General features: G+C 36.2%; 1 long non-coding RNA gene across 4 annotated transcripts; it reads left to right on the top strand.

Annotated features, from left to right (window-relative positions):
* The first annotated feature begins 13,033 nt into the window (after positions 1–13,033).
* Positions 13,034–15,466, top strand: LOC149944350 (uncharacterized). Of its 4 annotated transcripts, XR_016480923.1 has the most exons (8): positions 13,034–13,203; positions 13,287–13,475; positions 13,539–13,945; positions 14,055–14,245; positions 14,328–14,450; positions 14,646–14,754; positions 14,814–14,963; positions 15,386–15,466. It is a non-coding gene; the product is annotated as an uncharacterized LOC149944350 (long non-coding RNA). The 4 variants fall into 4 exon arrangements; XR_016480922.1 differs by having other exon boundaries at positions 13,034–13,475; XR_016480924.1 differs by lacking the exon at positions 13,287–13,475 and having other exon boundaries at positions 13,170–13,203.
* The last annotated feature ends 2,840 nt before the right edge of the window (positions 15,467–18,306 follow it).

Here is an 18,306-nt window from a genome sequence, read left to right on the forward strand (position 1 = left end):
ATTTCCGATTTCGTTTTTAGTTTTTTTATTACAAATTTTCAAAAGTTACGCAAATGTAAGTTTCTAAAAATGGCCGTGTTTGTCCCATCAGTAGCCTCCGAAGGTACATGTTTCAAAAGAAAATATTTTTTAAATCTATAAGTGCACATGACCACATCCCCCCCAATTGTTCAATAACGGTAATAACATTAGCAATATACGGAGTTGGATACTTCTCTCACGAGGTATATATTATATACTTTAGTTAATAATTTGTTATTTTTTCTTTTCAAGCAGTATTGATCCGTCAATAGGCAAAATAAAGAATTATTTATTGGCGACTATTCTGTTGTAAGTGACTTTGGCGTTTAAGTAAGACCAGATGTATATAAATAGATCTTTCTTTAAGAACATAATGGGAAACTTCAACTAAACATTTTACTCCGCGTAATGAACAATTTTCCCTCGTGTAAGGGTTTTATTAGTTTTCCAAGGCAAGCATGATCAGTATAAGACGAGGTGTAAACCGTACAAAGGGGCATGAGTATTATACACATCAGGTAATGCCAGTAACGCTATAACGTTCCGATAAAAATTTCACCATTAAATATAGCATTACCGGTTACTATGATCAGAAGAATATACAATTTCTAATAAAGAGTGTTCATCTTCCTATATTTATACAGTTATTCGTTTGATACATTCCATGAAAGGTTTCGGCTGATTTTTCAGCTCGGACAATATTTGCGAGCTACCTCGGTTAAGTGACAGACAGCAGCAGCGCTCCGGTCGCAGAAAGCGTTCGGCGTTTAACCCAAGAGAGGATTCGGAGATATCTTACCGTATTGGCCGGGAGAAATCCACTGGCATTCAACATGGGGAGGAGGGGGTTTTTGTGGGCTCGTTTCTAGAGTGGGAAGGGTCGCTATTATCTATATAATAAGCTTCAAAGATAGAAGAGTCGCTATTATCTATATAATAAAGGTTGGATAGGGAAGGGTCGCTATTATCTATATAATAAGGGTCGGAGAGGAAAGGTTCGCTATTATTTATATAATAAATTTCGGAGAAGAAAGGGTCGCTATTATCTATATAGTAAGCGTCGGAGAGAGAAGGGTCGCTATTATCTATATAGTAAGCGTCGGAGAGAGAAGGGTCGCTATTATCTATATAATAAGCTTCGGAGAGGAAAGGGTCGCTTTTATCTATATAATAACGGTTGGAGAGGGAAGGGTCGCTATTATCTATATAATAAGGGTTGAAGAGGGAAGGGTCGCTATTATCTATATAGTAAGCGTCAGAGAGAGAAGGGTCGCTATTATCTATATAATAAGCTTCGGAGAGGGAAGGATCGCTACTATCTATATAATAAGCTTCGGAGAGGGAAAGGTCGCTATTATCTATATAATAAGGGTTTGAGAGGGAAGGGTCGCTATTATCTATATAATAAGGGTTGGAGAGGGAACGGTCGCTATTATCTATATAATAAGGGTTTGAGAGGGAAGGGTCGCTATTATCTATATAATAAGGGTCGGAGAGGGAAGGGTCGCTATTATCTATGTAATAAGCGTCTTAGAAGGAAGGGTCGCCATAGCCCGGGAGCATAGACTATACAAACTATCGCTACATAGACTGGGTTGTGCTGTGGAGATATGGTTGCTCGTATTTTTTCAAGCAACAGCGCCATCAAGTAGTGGTGGAAGTAGCTATTCATGAATAAAATGAAGCCACGCTAGCCGGTTCTCCTCTGCCAGTCGCCAACTCGCGGCGATAAACAAAGCCATGTGTTGATGATAATATTTAAGTTTCCTTCTTCTTCTCCTCCTTCTTATGTTTTCAATGGATTGCGATAAGCATTTAAAAGCCACTAGTAGCTCATTTTGTGCATTTCTTAAATGCCAAAACAACCACTAGGTTTCCCAAAGACAAAGATACGTAAGCTTGTAATTTTATAAATTACTTTGGTTACGTGTTGTATTATCTTGTTGAATTTTAAGTGTAAACTTTGGGTAACAAATGCTGATCGTAGCGACCTGTTAGAAAAATCCCCTGAATCCTACAATAAGTCGTACACAATTTGTTCAAACTATTTTGAAAACTGCTGTTTCGTGAACAGCCATTCCAACCATAAAAATAACTGTAGTTACTAAGCCAATTTCTTCACAGCTTTCGTATTCAGATGGTGAGGTAGAACGCTAATTTTTGTTTTTATTAATTATTACTGAATTAATTGGTTTATTAAAGAAACAACAGTTAGAGTTAGTGGCAGTGACAATATAATATCTTCATCCCCTGTGAATAAGACGATTGATTTAGCAGGTAACTTTGTTAATGAGGAAAAACAATCTTAAATTAAGGACTAATATCCAAAAAATGTTTTAGGCCTAAATAATTCACTTAAACGAAGTTTAGAGAGAGACTTGTTCTCAAAGTACTCCTCAGCATCTCGAACAAAATTCGAAAATGCAAATAGACCATTACAAGAAATAGGTAAAAAAATATTTATTGATAGCTTCTTATATCCATTTCTTTCAAGAAATTGATCATTTGTTTTTGAATTTTTTGCTCCCTAAGATACCATTAACATGTGAAACCTATCTAAAAGTTAAGTTGAATAGTATTTAGTAAATAATGGCCCTTTTAACACAGCAAAATTCTTCATTATTGATGATCAAGTAAGAACAATGAAATATTACCAAACTTCTAAACGAACCACGTACATTTTGTTACCACTATGCTAGGTCTATAAATCTTGGATAAAACTCAATAGCATGGAGTGTCGTCCACCTTTGCTGAATGATTTTATTAAATATTATTTGTTAAACCATCTAAATCCTAAAATGGATGATCAAGACACTGAGATCTGTAATATATTTAATTCATTAACACACTTATTATTTCTGAATTAATTTATGTTTCTTACCTAGATTTAATCGAGCATTGATAACTCAGCAGACATTGGCACTGGTATGTCTATCATAATTAAAGTTTTAATATTAATACCTTTTTACGCATTGATATATTACATTTCAGACTCAAGTATTATGAGCATTAGCTTCGACACTGATATGCCAATAGTAATAAATAAAACGCCTATGAATGCCATTAGAAAGTAGCTTAGCGAATTATATTTTTAGCTAACTGTACTGAAGATTGATTAATTAATTTATTTAAAATGTTTTAGCTGAACTCATCTTGAATAATGATGTGATTTCACCTAAACTTCAGAAATCTACGTTTAAATTCCCAACTGGTTTGTATTATATCCGAATAAATATACATTTAATTTTGAATTTAATAAATAAATTAAAAACCATATTTTAGATAAAAGCACCACAAGTACTAAAAAGGAAAAGACCTGTTGATACCCCAAGAAAAATTAAGTTGATAAAGAAGCTGCGAGTGAAATCTACTTTGCTTAGTTGAAGTAAAGAGAGACTAGAACATTTCAAATCGAAGCCACACAAAACTGTGATGGAAAAATAAGAATTTTAACCACTGGAACTTAACAATTCCTAACAGAAGAATCAGCGATTGGTTTCTTGAATCACAACTCAGAAACAACATCCGTCCAAAATAAAGGCAGAAGATGGTCTGACATGGACCAACAGATAGCTTTGTCAGTATTTTATCAATGTCCTAAGACACTTTGCGTTAACAAACCCTATAACCTTAAGAAAACGGCTCGAAGATGTCTTAATCGAACCAGGTTTGAAAAACAACATCTTTCAGGCATTGAGTAAGAGAAAATGTCTCCGAAGAATTCTGTGTACTTTGAATGGACGAAGTGTCAATAATGTCATACAACCCTGAGTTTTGGAAAACGGTGCAGGCGACAGGGAAACAAATTTTGGCTAATGAAGCATTCGTAAATATGCTCCACGGGATTTTTCAGCCATTGAAACCGGTCATAAGCTATACCTTAGCTCGATTAACCACAAATTCAGGCAAAATGGTACAGTTTCTAAATACATGCCTAACAAAATTACGAAGTATTGGAATTAATGTGAGAGCAATCATTGCTGATGAAGGCCCTTCCAATAGAAGTCTCTGCAACCGTTTAAAAATCCGTAAAGAACAACCTTACTTTTGGCAATATGAGAGCCAAATTTATGGGGTATATGATCAACCGCCTTTACTGAAAAGTCTCAGAAACAATTTTAGGACATACTTAATGGAAGTAAATGGCAAACCTTTACGTAACCATTACGTCGACCAATTTATCAAATACGATAAAAAATAGGCCTCTTCGTTTGGAACCGAAATTAAAAAAAAAAACGGCACATTCATTCAACATCTTTCTCTAAGATGTGGGTAAAGGATATTCCCAAGTATTGTCATATACAGTGTCGGCTGGTATCAGGGGCGGCTCCAGACAAATATTGGAGGGGGGGGGGCACAGTCGTAGATTTTTTCAAGACATCAAAAACAGACACTTGTGGATTTGTATACCCATGCACCGTAATAGTACTTACAGTACTAGAAAAGTGGTGTAGGGGAAAGAGGAATACTGGGCCTTGATTTAGGTCAAGAGGGTCCACCCATAGCACTGTTGGTATTAGTGCGCCATAGGCATTCTATAAAACCATAAAACTCTATAAAGCTTTTTAGACATTTTTAGAATATTATTATAAGCACTTGCATTTGATATTCTAAAGTTCCCATAAAACTTATCGTTTGTCCCTTATATTATACTAAATTTAGTTTCGACGAAAATTACGACGCTATCGTTGAACGGTTGCACTACAACCGTAATTTCATAAATAGGTTTACTAAAATAATTTTATCACTAAGATACTTGTGACTTACCATAATCGCATACGTGCACCCAACAAGTTGAAGCAGTGAAAAAACGAGGTTTTTGTGTAGTTATAATTTGTTATTATAAAGTAACAATAACCTTTCCTGAAGTTGAATAAAAAAAACACAATGTATCGTACATTTTCCATTGGCCTGGCTCGCGCCCTCGCCTCCTCTAGAAGAAGGAATGGAAACGGCCGTCAACGCCTCGCCGTTAAGCGCTGCAGCTGCCGCGGCCTTGAATTTTATCTCCGAACACGGGTCTCGATTTTCCAGAAGTGAGTCAGTGACTCGGCCTGAAAGAACCTTAGCATATAGGTGACGGTCGAAGTTCCGCTGTTAAAGCTCTGGCAAATTTATCTCCGCAGGTATACGTTACTTAGCTCTTCTGTAGCTGCAGTATCTCTTGCATGTAAAAGACCTTGATGACATGTAAACAGTAAGCTGTATGGATTTCTTACACGAATATTAAAATGATACTCATCGTAAATATCAACTATTTTAGGGGGGCATGGCCCCCATGCGCCCCCCCCCCTGGAGCCGCCCCTGGATGGTATGTCAAAATGCATTTCATTTGGTACGTCAGTTTAAAATACACTATAAAATGAAGCTGTAATTTTTTTTCATTCCAATTTGTGGAATACTTGAGGAAGAAGCTGCTTACACTGCAGAGTTCATTGCCCAGGTCGATAATATGTTTGATGCTGTCTATTCTTCTCAATACCACCATACCGGAGAATGATGACAAAGAATTCGGCCCATTATCAATATTTGGAGGTTTCAATAAAGATGATGAAATCTATTGAATTTGTCTTGCCGAACAAAAATACCAAAATATTCTGTGTAAAAGTATGGTTACTTTCCATAGCATCAATCAAAGGATAATGGGATGAACTTCATGCCCAATGAGTAAATTTTCTTTTAACAAGGCGTTTGACGCAGGACCCTTTAGTTTCAGGATGTCTTGAAACAGCTTTCAACTCAGTCTTTTTTACAAAGTAGTGATGTACAGAATTGTGAGAGTGATTTTGGGGAGGTACTTCTGAGTTTGAAGACCCTGAAAAATAAATCATCCACACGAAACGCAATTCTGTAAATGAGCTAGATGCAACAATTTCTAAGCCACAAAAGAAAACCTGGGTTTCTGGCCTAATGGAAATTGACGCAAAGACTGTTGCGGAAACTTTTGGAAACACTATCGATATGAAAACTTTATCCTATGTGACTGGAAGTGTCATCAGAAACATTAGGGATTCTCATCATTGTGATAGCTATAAAACCATTTGCCGCTTTTTCATGGAATCCGAATATCTGTAAAATCAAAGCCAGACATTCACACATTCCCATAAAAAGGGTAATTTTGGGGATTTGATTTCTCCCTCATATTTCGGGACAGCATTTATGCTCCAAATTGAAAAAATGTTTTATAAAAACATTCAATGAAAAAAGCACGAACTTGCTATTTTATTGAAATTATTTCGAGAAACCAAAGATATTGACGCAAATGATATGTCACGGATTTAAAGAAAAAGTATATTTAAGAATGAGGATATAAGGGCTTCAAAGGTCGCATTATGACTTAGGCCTAAGGTGGTGCCTTGGGTATTAGCCTAGTTGATTATTATTATTATTATTATGCTGTTGTATTCTAAATTGGGAGATTGCAGGGGAAAGAGAACAAAATAGGCACCCAATTAGAAAATATATAAAGTGGCACATCTTGGATGTTGAAAAACATTTTTGGAAAATGCTAATATCTTGTATCTGGCTTTTAATATTCCATACACTTAGATTCAGTGGAAATGGGACAAATGGTTTTATGGCATCAATTGGCTGATGTAACCGAAACCATCAGGTTTTTTTTTGGTCCAGTTAACGTAGAAAATCCCATCAATAAAATTGGAATTGTAAGAAAGTAGCGCAAAACGATTAGAAGTTGTTAAACCCAAATGGCCAAACAAATAATATCAAATCATTTATGAAACTGCTATTATTGTACCTCCCCAAGAAGTACAAATTCAAAGAACTCCTACCTCGGCTACTTTGCATTGGGTGAATGGTGTGTTTTGACTCAGGGTCATCACCACTTACAGGATCTTAAATCAAGAGCCCGAGGCTCAGGTACACTCCTTGTAATTCCTTCCTCCGTCTTGAGAGTTTCTTTTTAATACTTGATAATATTTTCAGAGCGGTCAAAATGGGTGGACTTGGCAAACTTGAATTAAGGCCGAAAACATTCTTACACGATAACTTTTCAAAGTTTTCATTCAAACAATATAAATTATGAATTTTTCCCAAAAAAAATCCTTACTTCCTTACTACAGATTAGTTTATATTTGAGTAATGTTGGCTTCAGCTACTGTCATCATTATTATTTTTATTATTGCCATTTTTCTTTCAAAAGCCAAGCCTACAAATACAAACGCAAAATTACTGATTTTTCAAGGAAAACTTAAATATTTAAGATCGGATAATCTAAACATATTTGGTAGTTACTACACACACCTTGTTCCTGAAGACTTCTTTAAAGATTGTCAGAAAAATGATAAATGATACGTTGCAAAACCAGGGCCAAAAGCCTTAGCTTCAACCTAGAAAGTCATATTTCTACCTCTCTCTTCTAAGCATAAATACTCATTTTCGACAATATTATTCAAATTCGCCGCCTTTTTTCAGTTCTGTAAGTTAAAGATAGATGGCTGAGCTGAGCATTTGTTTTAGTTCCTACGTGGCGCTACACGTTATATTATCAACCTTTCAGGAGCATTGAAATTCTAGTCTATGTAGCGATAGCTTTTATAGTCTTTGGATAATACCAAGGCACCTCCTTAGGTGTTACGCACCTTTTTCCTTAAAATTATAAAGCTTTTATACCGTACAGAAAAACGTTGTTTTTATTTCTCGCCTATATAAAAAGGTGGGTAAAAATGACGACCCACCCAGCAAAAATTGGATGAACCCAGCAAACACAAACACGTCCTATGGACATCAGATAGACGTCACACTCGGATCTTGCCTTCGTCCGTAGGACATCCCAAAATCCGGGGTTGACGTCGGTTGGACGTTAAAGGACGTCCAAATGTCCGGTTTGTCTATAGAAGTAGTACATCCCGGGGACGAGTTTTCGGACGTCCAACGGCGACTACGGCGGTCGTCCCCTGGATGTCTTTCTATAAAACCTAGAGATGTCTTTAGGCCTTTAATTTGGTTCAATAATGGCTCAATAGGGATGAAACTAGGACGTTGATTGGATATCGTATTCTGAACAAATAATTTAAAAAGTCAAACTTGATATTAAAATTTTATTCAAAACATTAAAATACAAGATAATGGAAAAATCCAGCAACAAGTGTACAATTTGATTGTAATAACACGAACTCTGCCAGTATTAGCAGTTAACATATAAATTACAAAACTTATATAGTTATTTAATTTTTATATAACAAAATAAATTTCGAACTAAACTTAAAAAATTAAATAACCTTCCTTATACAAATGTAAAAAAAAAACAATAAAATTAATTTTTAAATCAGAAGCAAAATAAAACTAAGCCATTTAATACTATTCCTTAAAAAAAAATTAAGACTATCGGATGAAAAATGTACTCTAGAAATTACTGTTTCTTGAAGCTTAATTTTAACATCTATAAAAATCTTACTTTTGGAATTACAATTTAACTATATAAATTATCACAGTATAAAATAAAGCTTTAGGCGAACCGTTCAGTGAGAGTAATGAATAATAAACTTAAAAAGTTAAATTGAAACATGTACAGGTCCAAAATGAACTTTAAAAACAGCGAACCTTCCCTAACATTCGGAGAATTCAACGCAAATCTTACTTTTGGAATTCCAAATCCAATATATAAAATATAACAAAATGAAATAAAGCTTTAGGCGAACCACTCAGTGAGAGTAATGAATAATAAACTTAAAAAGTTAAATTGAAACATGTACAGGTCCAAAATGAACTTTAAAAACAGCGAACCTTCCCTAACATTCGGAGAATTCAACGCAAATCTTACTTTTGGAATTCCAAATCCAATATATAAAATATAACAAAATGAAATAAAGCTTTAGGCGAACCACTCAGTGAGAGTAATGAATAATAAACTTAAAAAGTTAAATTGAAACATGTACAGGTCCAAAATGAACTTTAAAAACAGCGAACCTTCCTTAACTTTCGGAGAATTCAACGCAAATCTTACTTTTGGAATTCCAAATTCAATATATAAAATATAACAAAATGAAATAAAGCTTTAGGCGAACCACTCAGTGAGAGTAATGAATAATAAACTTTAAAAGTTAAATTGAAACATGTACAGGTCCAAAATGAACTTTAAAAACAGCGAACCTTCTGTAACCCTTCAGGATCACTTTCCTCCCATGTAACCCTTCAGGATCACTTTCCTCCCCGCATACTTACATTTTTTTCTGTTTTATTTACTTTTGTCATTACATTTTCCCCCGCACTCGCCCTCTATATTGACATTTATCAAATTAGTATTCTTTAAGCCCCCTATATCAAATATCTTAGAATTATGACAGTGTTAAATATAAATTAAAATTAATGATAAATTAAAAACTTAAATAACTTTTGAACCATACATACAAATTAAATATAGTTAATAAATCTGATAGAAATCAATGAACCCCCGTTATAAAATATAAAATTAAGAGAATTAATTAAACAGGGCACTTAATATAAATTATAAACTAAATCCCTGCCTTCAGCAATGTTAAAATTAAGAGCCCTCGACATATGGAGATAATTGGTGTCTTTTTCTTCATTTTTATGACCGTGAAAAGCTCTCTCCGACCCGACCCAACCCAAATTTTCTCAGAAGCGTGCCGAACCAAACCAGTAATATTCCCTCAACTCACAGCGTTCCCATGGAACCTTTGTCATGTTAGTGGGCCTTTAGCCCACTATCAGGTAACCCGAATCTAACAAAAAACGCTCGTTTTCCAAGGCCACGTCATAGGTCAAAAGTGTACCTGGACATTTTCGCTTGGCAACTAAAAAAATATAACCTCGTGATTTCCTGGCATCTTCTCCCCCACAAACACTGAGACCCCCGCAATCAAGCAGAACCAACCCCAAGGGACCTTTCGCTAGTCGGACCACGTCATACATCCCATGACAGGACACGAGTCTTAGGTGCACCAATGACCCAAATAAAATGGGAGGTCACCAATCGCTTTTTATTTTCAACTCCGCCTTGGAATCCCTGAAACAAAACCAAGAGACAGAGCCCCAAAAAGACAGAACTCTGCTTTTGGCAGACCTCGAGAGAATTCTGATTCTGGAAAGAACTGAGGAGAACTAAGGAGAACTGGACAGAACTCGAGAGAAAGACCATGTCGAGATAAAGATAGAATAATGCGCGATGAAGTCGCGCTTAGATATTAATTAACCCTCAATGCAGCCCTCATGACCGAAACAATTCTCACCAACTGCCTAGATGACCTACATCCAGGACATTCCGACCGGAAGAGTATAAGCCGAGCAGTAATGAATCCGGGATGCGTAATGCCCTCAACACCCTCGAATCACCTGTTGATCACCCAAAATCTAGACGTTCCGAGGGAAGAAAACCAGATGACCGAGACCGATTCCCTAGCCTAGCCGGACATTTCAGACCCAAACCCTAAGTACCTACGCCCCCGTCAGCTTGTGAAGTAAAAGAATATAGGAAGAAACCCGCAATCCGGCCGCCAAACCGAAGACGAGTAAATAAAGAGAAAGTGTGAATAAAGAAAACGTGTAAACAAGCCGCACCAAACAGTGCCGTCTTTCCCATTGGGCAAATAGGGCACTGCCCTAGGGCCCCAAGATTTTGGAGGGCCCCATTTTCAACTTTTGTAGGGAGAAAAAGATGAATCTTACAAATATGGTTTTTCACATTTTTTTTATAGTAGTATTATCTATTCACATTTTACAAATTATCTAAAACATATATTTTCGAGATATAGATGGTGTAGACCGTCGCATTTTTTATTTGAACCAATATTTGTAGATTAGGGCGACGATGGACTTCGCATTGGAGGTTAAGAAATTGTCTGGAATTATTAGGGGCCCCGCGTATCGCTTTGCCCAGGGGCCCCCCAATCACGTAAAGACGGCCCTGGCCCCAAAGACGTCCCGTTCTGTGAAGTGCGTGTGTTGGGCATCTTACGTAAACCGAGGAACGAGAAAACCCGTAAACGAAGAGACGACAACGTAGCGGAGGACACCGAAATAAAATGATGAGTAGAATTTCCATCATAATCCCCCGCCCCCATTGTAGAGTACCCAGGGTCGAAATACGAAGTAGCCAGTGAAACGAAGAGAAAAAGTCTCAGAAAGAAAGTTTAACCCCACGCTATTGTTCGAGAAAAAGGTTTCAAGCAAGCCCCTCGAGGTTGAGAGTTCATTTCGCTTCGTGTATTTATACAGTTCGGACTATATATTTCCGATCGCATTGTACCCTCGTTGTATCAATTTTTGTTTAGTATTATTTTGAGTTAACATTGCCATTGTTTAAATGTCGAATCTCTAATTGTAGTAGTTTAATTGTAGTGTTTATTATTTAGTGTAAGTGCATATTTCTTTCTGCTCTCTCCGACCTTTAAAACCAAGATGCCTGAGAATAGGGATACCGGAACTGATCCCATAGAAAATAGTAAGAGATAGTTTCATTATCAAATTTAAGGTCAAAGAGTGTATATTTTAGTGTTTGAAGTCCCCTCGTATATTGGAAAAAGCTAAAAGAACCATAGTAGAGATGGCCTAACCATCACTAGAAGCAAAGTAAAATTACCCCGCCAGTTCTCCCCGCAATTTGTTCATTTCTGTATTTAGTGTTTTATAAAATTCAGTGTCAAATAAAGATTTTGTGATGGATTAATGACAAAGGGTTTCCATTCTGAATTCGAATCTCCCCCATTTTTCTTTTATTTCTTTTCCCCGTATGTAACCCCCTCTCTCAGATTTAATTAACTCGCATTTTGTCGCCATCTTCCCCCCCGCCTTGGTGAATTAATATCTTTGAGTAAGGGCTAGGAATACTTCTGTCAGTTAACCATCACATGACAAAGTCCTTTAAATTTCCATAAAAACGTTACACTTCCTTAACTTTCGGAGAATACACTGCAAATCTTACTTTTGGAAATACAAATTCAATATATAAAATATAACAGTATGAAATAAAGCTTTAAGCGAACCGTTCAGTGAGAGTAATGAATAATAAATTTAAAAAGTTAAATTGAAACATGTACAGGTCCAAAATGAACTTTAAAAACAGCGAACCTTCCTTAACTTTCGGAGAATACACTGCAAATCTTACTTTTGGAAATACAAATTCAATATATAAAATATAACAAAATGAAATAAAGCTTTAGGCGAACCACTCAGTGAGAGTAATGAATAATAAACTTTATAAGTTAAATTGAAACATGTACAGGTCCAAAATGAACTTTAAAAACAGCGAACCTTCCTTAACTTTCGGAGAATACACTGCAAATCTTACTTTTGGAAATACAAATTCAATATATAAAATATAACAGTATGAAATAAAGCTTTAGGCGAACCGTTCAGTGAGAGTAATGAATAATAAATTTAAAAAGTTAAATTGAAACATGTACAGGTCCAAAATGAATAGACTTTGATCAAACATATTTTCTTCCTACCTCTGTAAAAGACACATTAAAAAAATCGAGTTAAAATCATTAAAAAAATCAAACAGTTTTTTAATAAAATACTTACTCTTATGATATATTATCAGCAATACTAGAGATTACTATGTTATAATCTTTAACGTTTGTGTAGAACGTATTATCAGAGAGTGTAAAGATTATGAGAGGCGTCTCTTCCCATTCCCGTAACGTTAAAATTTCGTACAAGATTTTGAGAGCGCGCGCCCATAGGAGAGGTTCCGATACTACCCGCCATACGATGGCGCTACTCAAAGAAATTTCAATTTTGTAAACATCCGGAAAATATTTTTCATCAGTCATGGCTGTTGAACATAGTTGAATTATGCTAATTTAAAATTAATAAAATTCAATTCCATGAAAATAAAGAAACGTAAGTACAAGAAAGCGGACTATTTATAATATTTTAATACTAAAATAATTAATTTGTTTGATTAACCAAGGAAATTCATTGTAAATTTGATGAAATGGCCGAGGCTTAACAACACAATAAATTAAAAATATGATGTAATTAATACAAATTAGAGCGGAATAAATTAAAAAATACGAGGAAACATTGAAGTAGGTAAAATGAGATTAATGTTGTATTTTTAACAGTTTCCTATCTAATCTTTTCTGGGTTTTCATGTATTCATGGTCGAGATCTTGTTTTTTAAGGGAACTATGTATGCAGAATTCTATGAAAAAAGATATCATGTTTTGGTATGCAGTTGCACATGGAGAATCTTCGGTAACTTTAAACCATTTCTTGTCAATTCTTCGGGTGATGAATCTCTCCAAACGTCCTTTAATATTTGTCATGTGCGATAAAAGCTTAAAACTGGTGTCAAATACTTCATTTGTCTCCGTTACAAATTTGAAGAAATTATCAGTTGGTACGATGAGGCTGCTGATAGAAGAATTCTTTGATGTTTTGAACGCTTTAAAGTAAGAGAGCAGATTTGTTGGGTCAACAATTGGATTGTCTTTTTTGAGTTGACTTATGCAAGAAGAGCATTGATGGTTTGAGTAGCAGCGGTGAATTAGATATCCGGAAATGTAACTAAGATCATTTTGTTTTAGCAGGTTTGGACTTTCAATAGAATTACAAATTTCTAAGTCTTCATCGGAACATCGCCCCTGGCTTTGCAAGACTAAAAGATTTTCAAAATTGGAGAAATCTTCATCCGGTCCTGGAGCTGCAGTTTTAAAAGTGTCAATGTTTAAAATGAACTCATCCAAATCATCAATGCAATTAGAATCCGGTGGTTTCAAGAGATTATTCACAGAGGCAGCCCTGTATGCAGCTCGAAATTGTTGTGGATTGGGATGATCACGGTTGCCTCCTTTCTGTCTTATAGATCCAAAAAAATTATCTACAAAATCTTGGCTAATCCTGCCCGTTAATAAAAACTTGAAACCAAACTTCTCCTTTAGATCTTCCCAGAGGAGTAGCAAGGCTTGAATTGAAATTTTCCATCCTTCAATACAAGGTAGGGTTCTATATCTGCAGTTTTGAGGCTTCCATGTGCTAAACCATTCCAATTTATCATTCAACATTTGTACGTGAATTGACGAATCCCTCATTCCTCTCTTACACAGCGTTTCATTATTAAGGGTCCTACTGTTGAATAAATCAAAAAGATCATTCATGTGGAGAAGGAACTCTGCTGTGAATGTGCTATTTAATGTCAGGTCTCCTAATCCCAATGAACACGCTGTTTGGATACAGTTGGAAACACTTCGGCTGAAAACTTGGGCTGCTAAGCTAACTTTCATGTTGGAAAATGCCGGTAACTTGACATGTTTGGATTTTAACTTGTGAGCACCGCGGAACTTTCCAATTTTTTGGTCTAACTCAAAAAAAATTTCTAGGTCCTTCCAATAAACTATGTTGCCTTCTACCATAATTGGATATTTCTTGAAATTGTTTCTAACACTTTTTAAGAGATGAGGCGGATCAAAGAAGAAATATATTTTCTTGCCATCAATTTCAATGTAAGGCTTTTCCGTTGTTATTCCGAGATTTTTAAATAGATTTTGGTTGCCTGTTCCTTGGTCGCAAACTACGGCTTTGACAATTAGGCCAATATTTTCAAGGTGTTTTATGCAATCTTTAAGGAGCAGTTCCAAAGTCTGCCCAGAGCAAGCATCCTTGGTGAGGAAGTAACCAATTGGTTGTTTCCATTTTAGTTTTAGGCCTTTAGCCATGAAGACAAGGGCCTAATTTGCGTACTGCTTGGTTCTTCCATGTGGCCCATAATCAACAAAGCCTTCAATAATATCATTGCATTGGTCAAGGGTGAGTTTTTCTTTTAAGCTCATTTCATCAAAAGAAATTAAAACCACTTTATCACTTAGTTTCTTATTCTGGAATTTCATCTTCAAGGCTTCGAGTGTTTTATGATCAAAACCAGGTGCAATTTTCATGCGACCAAGCCATTTCTCCAAGGTTCTTTTCGTTGGAAGACATAACACAGCTTGCCACATCCTATATGCTTGGGGACTATGGTAGAATAGAGAAAGTGACCATTTCTTAAGCATTGTGGAATACCTCCTTCCCTTTTTATTTCTTTGTCGAAGTTTCAACTCTGAATCGAAGAGTTCTTTCGAAAAACCAGTTAAGAACCTCGTAGCATTGCTAACATCACAAATCTTTTCACTGTCTGCCAGTTTTTCTTTTAAGCTTCTTATCTGTTTCTTCATTCTTTGAATTTTGGCATGTTGCTTATTGGTTTTTCTAATAAGTCTTGACTCTCTTTTTGTTTTCAATCCTTTTACTTGGACAGCCTGATCATTGCTTTGCTTCACTGAAACTTCGGCTCCTACATTTAGATGTGCTGTAAATAATTTGAAAAGCCCTTAATTAAATGCCCTAAATTTAAAAAATAATATTTATCATACCATATTCATTATGGTTATTTATTACGCAGGTGTTGTTTGGATGGATTGTTTTTGTTGGATCGCTTATTTCGGTTGGATTGCTAAAGCTATAACTGTGATCTAGTTGTACGCGTTTACGCCGTTTAGCTGTCTTTGTAAAATCCAGGTTTAAATCCAAAGTTCTTTTTCCATTTTGATTCACTGTAGGCATTGTAATGTTTTATCAATTAAAATCTAATAGCTATCAAGGATACAAAGTCTTTTGAATTACCACTTTCTGAAATTTCCAATGGTGTAGAGTCATTAAGAATGAAAATTGTTGGAACAGCGGATGGTGTGAGCCTGTTTTTAGTTCTAGTATTCATAAAACTGTCATCATTGAAATGATTCGCGCAAATTCGATGGTTAACGTGTAAATATTCCGTAGTTTTATTTGTAAGCCCATCATTATTTACATTTTTCAGCCACAAAATGGAACTAAAATTTATATTAAGTTAATATACAAATAAGCCTATCTAATGAAAATGCGAATTTACCGGTCTTTTTCCTTTGGAAACTTAAAAAAAGATAAACGAGGATTTCTTATTTTTGATGTTTTACAATTTAAAACGGAACAATATATCCCAGGCATAATAAACTATTTAAAAACCTTGTAAAACTAGCATTAAAAATCGGGAAAGTTTTTGCGTCTTTTAAACCTAACATCGAAACGCGCGCGCTGTGAGAACGGCGCCACTGGTGGCGCCATCGCTCTTACGGTAGTAGTGGACAGTTTTGGAAAAAAAAAGTTAGTACGCTTTTTTGAAAGAGAGACGCCTCTCATAATCTTTACACTCTCTGGTATTATGGATAATGGACTTTATGGTGACCGATTCCAAACTATCGAGTAATGGCGTCGTACAAAAGAAACTACAAACTGGGCTACCAGATATTTTAAAAGGACTTTAGCTCGGCCAACTTAGATCTGCTTTTTCGCAGTAATTGGCTGTGATCATAGAAATCTCATAGGTAACTAGAATGCTGCCGCCTACGGCCGAGCTTGACGCCAGTTCGCCTTGAACCTTCAGCCAATGAGAGGCCGTAGAGTGGTTCCGCCAAGGAGGATAATAATCCTCCTTGGATCCGCTACTATAGCGGGAGATAGGAGACGTCATTCTCTCTGGTGACATTAAATTCTTGGCAGAACCACTCTTTGAGCTCTGATTGGCTGAGATCTGGCTATCGTCTGCCCCGGCGTTTGGCCCATTTGCCAGTTACACGGCAGCATTCTAGTTACCTATGAGATTTCTATGGCTGTGATTGTAGAAATAATTCAGCAAATGAAAATAATGGAAATAAAAACTAAGAAAATAATAATATAAAAAAATATAAAAGTTAAGAACAGATAAAATTAATTAAATAATTGAGTAGTTTTGATTTAACAAGTATTTTCATTAATTAACGTTAAATAAACTCGTAAATTTAAATAATAATATTCTTAATAAAATTAATATTTTGTGGTTCATTAATCATTATCAGCTCAAATAAAAATACAGGTGAAAAAAAATAAAATTAATTGCTGATAAACGCACCTCTAGATAGCATTGACGGACGAAACATTTCGGACGAATAGTAGAGAACCATGCGACGTCGATTGGGCTGAATATCGGATGTCGCGAAATTGGTTCTACGAGGACAAAATGGGACGTCCGTTATTCGTCCCGTAGGACGAATTTGGGCGGGACCAAGCTGGGCTCTATGGACCATGCTGGGACGTCCCAGGGACGATTTGTGTTTGCTAGGAATGGCCAATAAGAAACTGCTATTTCTTTACATGTCGTCTGCAATGCAGACGATTTTAAACCGAAAATACGAAACTATACAAGACAGAAAATTCATCTTCATATAAATTAAAATTTCCCAACTTGGGTCGACATTTTTAACCATTTTTTAATAGGCGTATAATTATTATTACTTACTTGGTGCTGCTGCTCTAATAGAATTTTCTACTTCGGGACTGTTCATCAGTCATTGAGATCTAAGAAGTTGGGGGTTTGTTGCGTTCCTTGGGAATGCTGACTAGCGGTAGGGGTATTGAGACGTGGAGATTTAAGTGGTTGGGGGGTTCAAGGTATTCCTTGTGAACGCTGGCCAAAAGGAGAAGAAACTCCAGACAGAATTGAGTAAGGTGGGGCCATTCTGGAAGAGGCTGCGGTACTGCATGTAAGGCCAGCAAACGCTTCATCCATGCGTTGAATCATGCCTGGAAAACCTCATTATGGCTAAATGTTCCTCCAAGGCCAATTACCTTCTTCTACAGCTCTCTTTAGTTTGAGTTCCTTTGCCCTAGTTAGGGACTTCCAATCCGTCATGCTCTGTAAAATTATTATTAATATAAAAGTAAACATATTCATACTATTAAAATTACCTTCATTCCGAAGCAGGACGTTTGGACCACACCAGTTTGACCCGGGGAGTTTGGCTCCCGGCCATTTCGAACCCAAAGATGTTTTGACCCGAGTCAGTTTGACCCCAAATTATGAACACTTAATTTACTTTAAAAAAATTAATTTAAAATATATAAAAATTAATCCATTAATAAAATTATGGTCAAGTCCTCTTGGTGGCCGAGAAGAGATATTCTATTTTCTTGTGCGCGAATATTGACCCCCGCCAATCAGATCTTGTCTATTTCTTGAGGAATGACAACGTGGACAGCTTGACCGACGGCTCAGACTGTTTTAAATAGAATATCGATACTGAGCATCACTCAATCTGTCAAGCGAGTCGTCGAACCCGTCGAGCGAGTTGTCGAACCCGTCGAGCGAGTTGTCGAACCCGTCGAGCGAGTTGTCGAACCCGTCGAGCGAGTTGTCGAACCTGTCGAGCGAGTTGTCCAACCCGTCAAAAACATAAGTACAGGATGAGAAGGGTGGAAATTCGCTTTCTTATCGGTCTTTAAGTATTCGACATGTATTCTATTTCCGTAGTC

Source organism: Leiobunum rupestre, chromosome 5, assembly GCF_980474605.1.
Source record: "Leiobunum rupestre chromosome 5, qqLeiRupe1.1.hap1, whole genome shotgun sequence".
Classification (NCBI taxonomy): domain Eukaryota; kingdom Metazoa; phylum Arthropoda; class Arachnida; order Opiliones; family Sclerosomatidae; genus Leiobunum; species Leiobunum rupestre.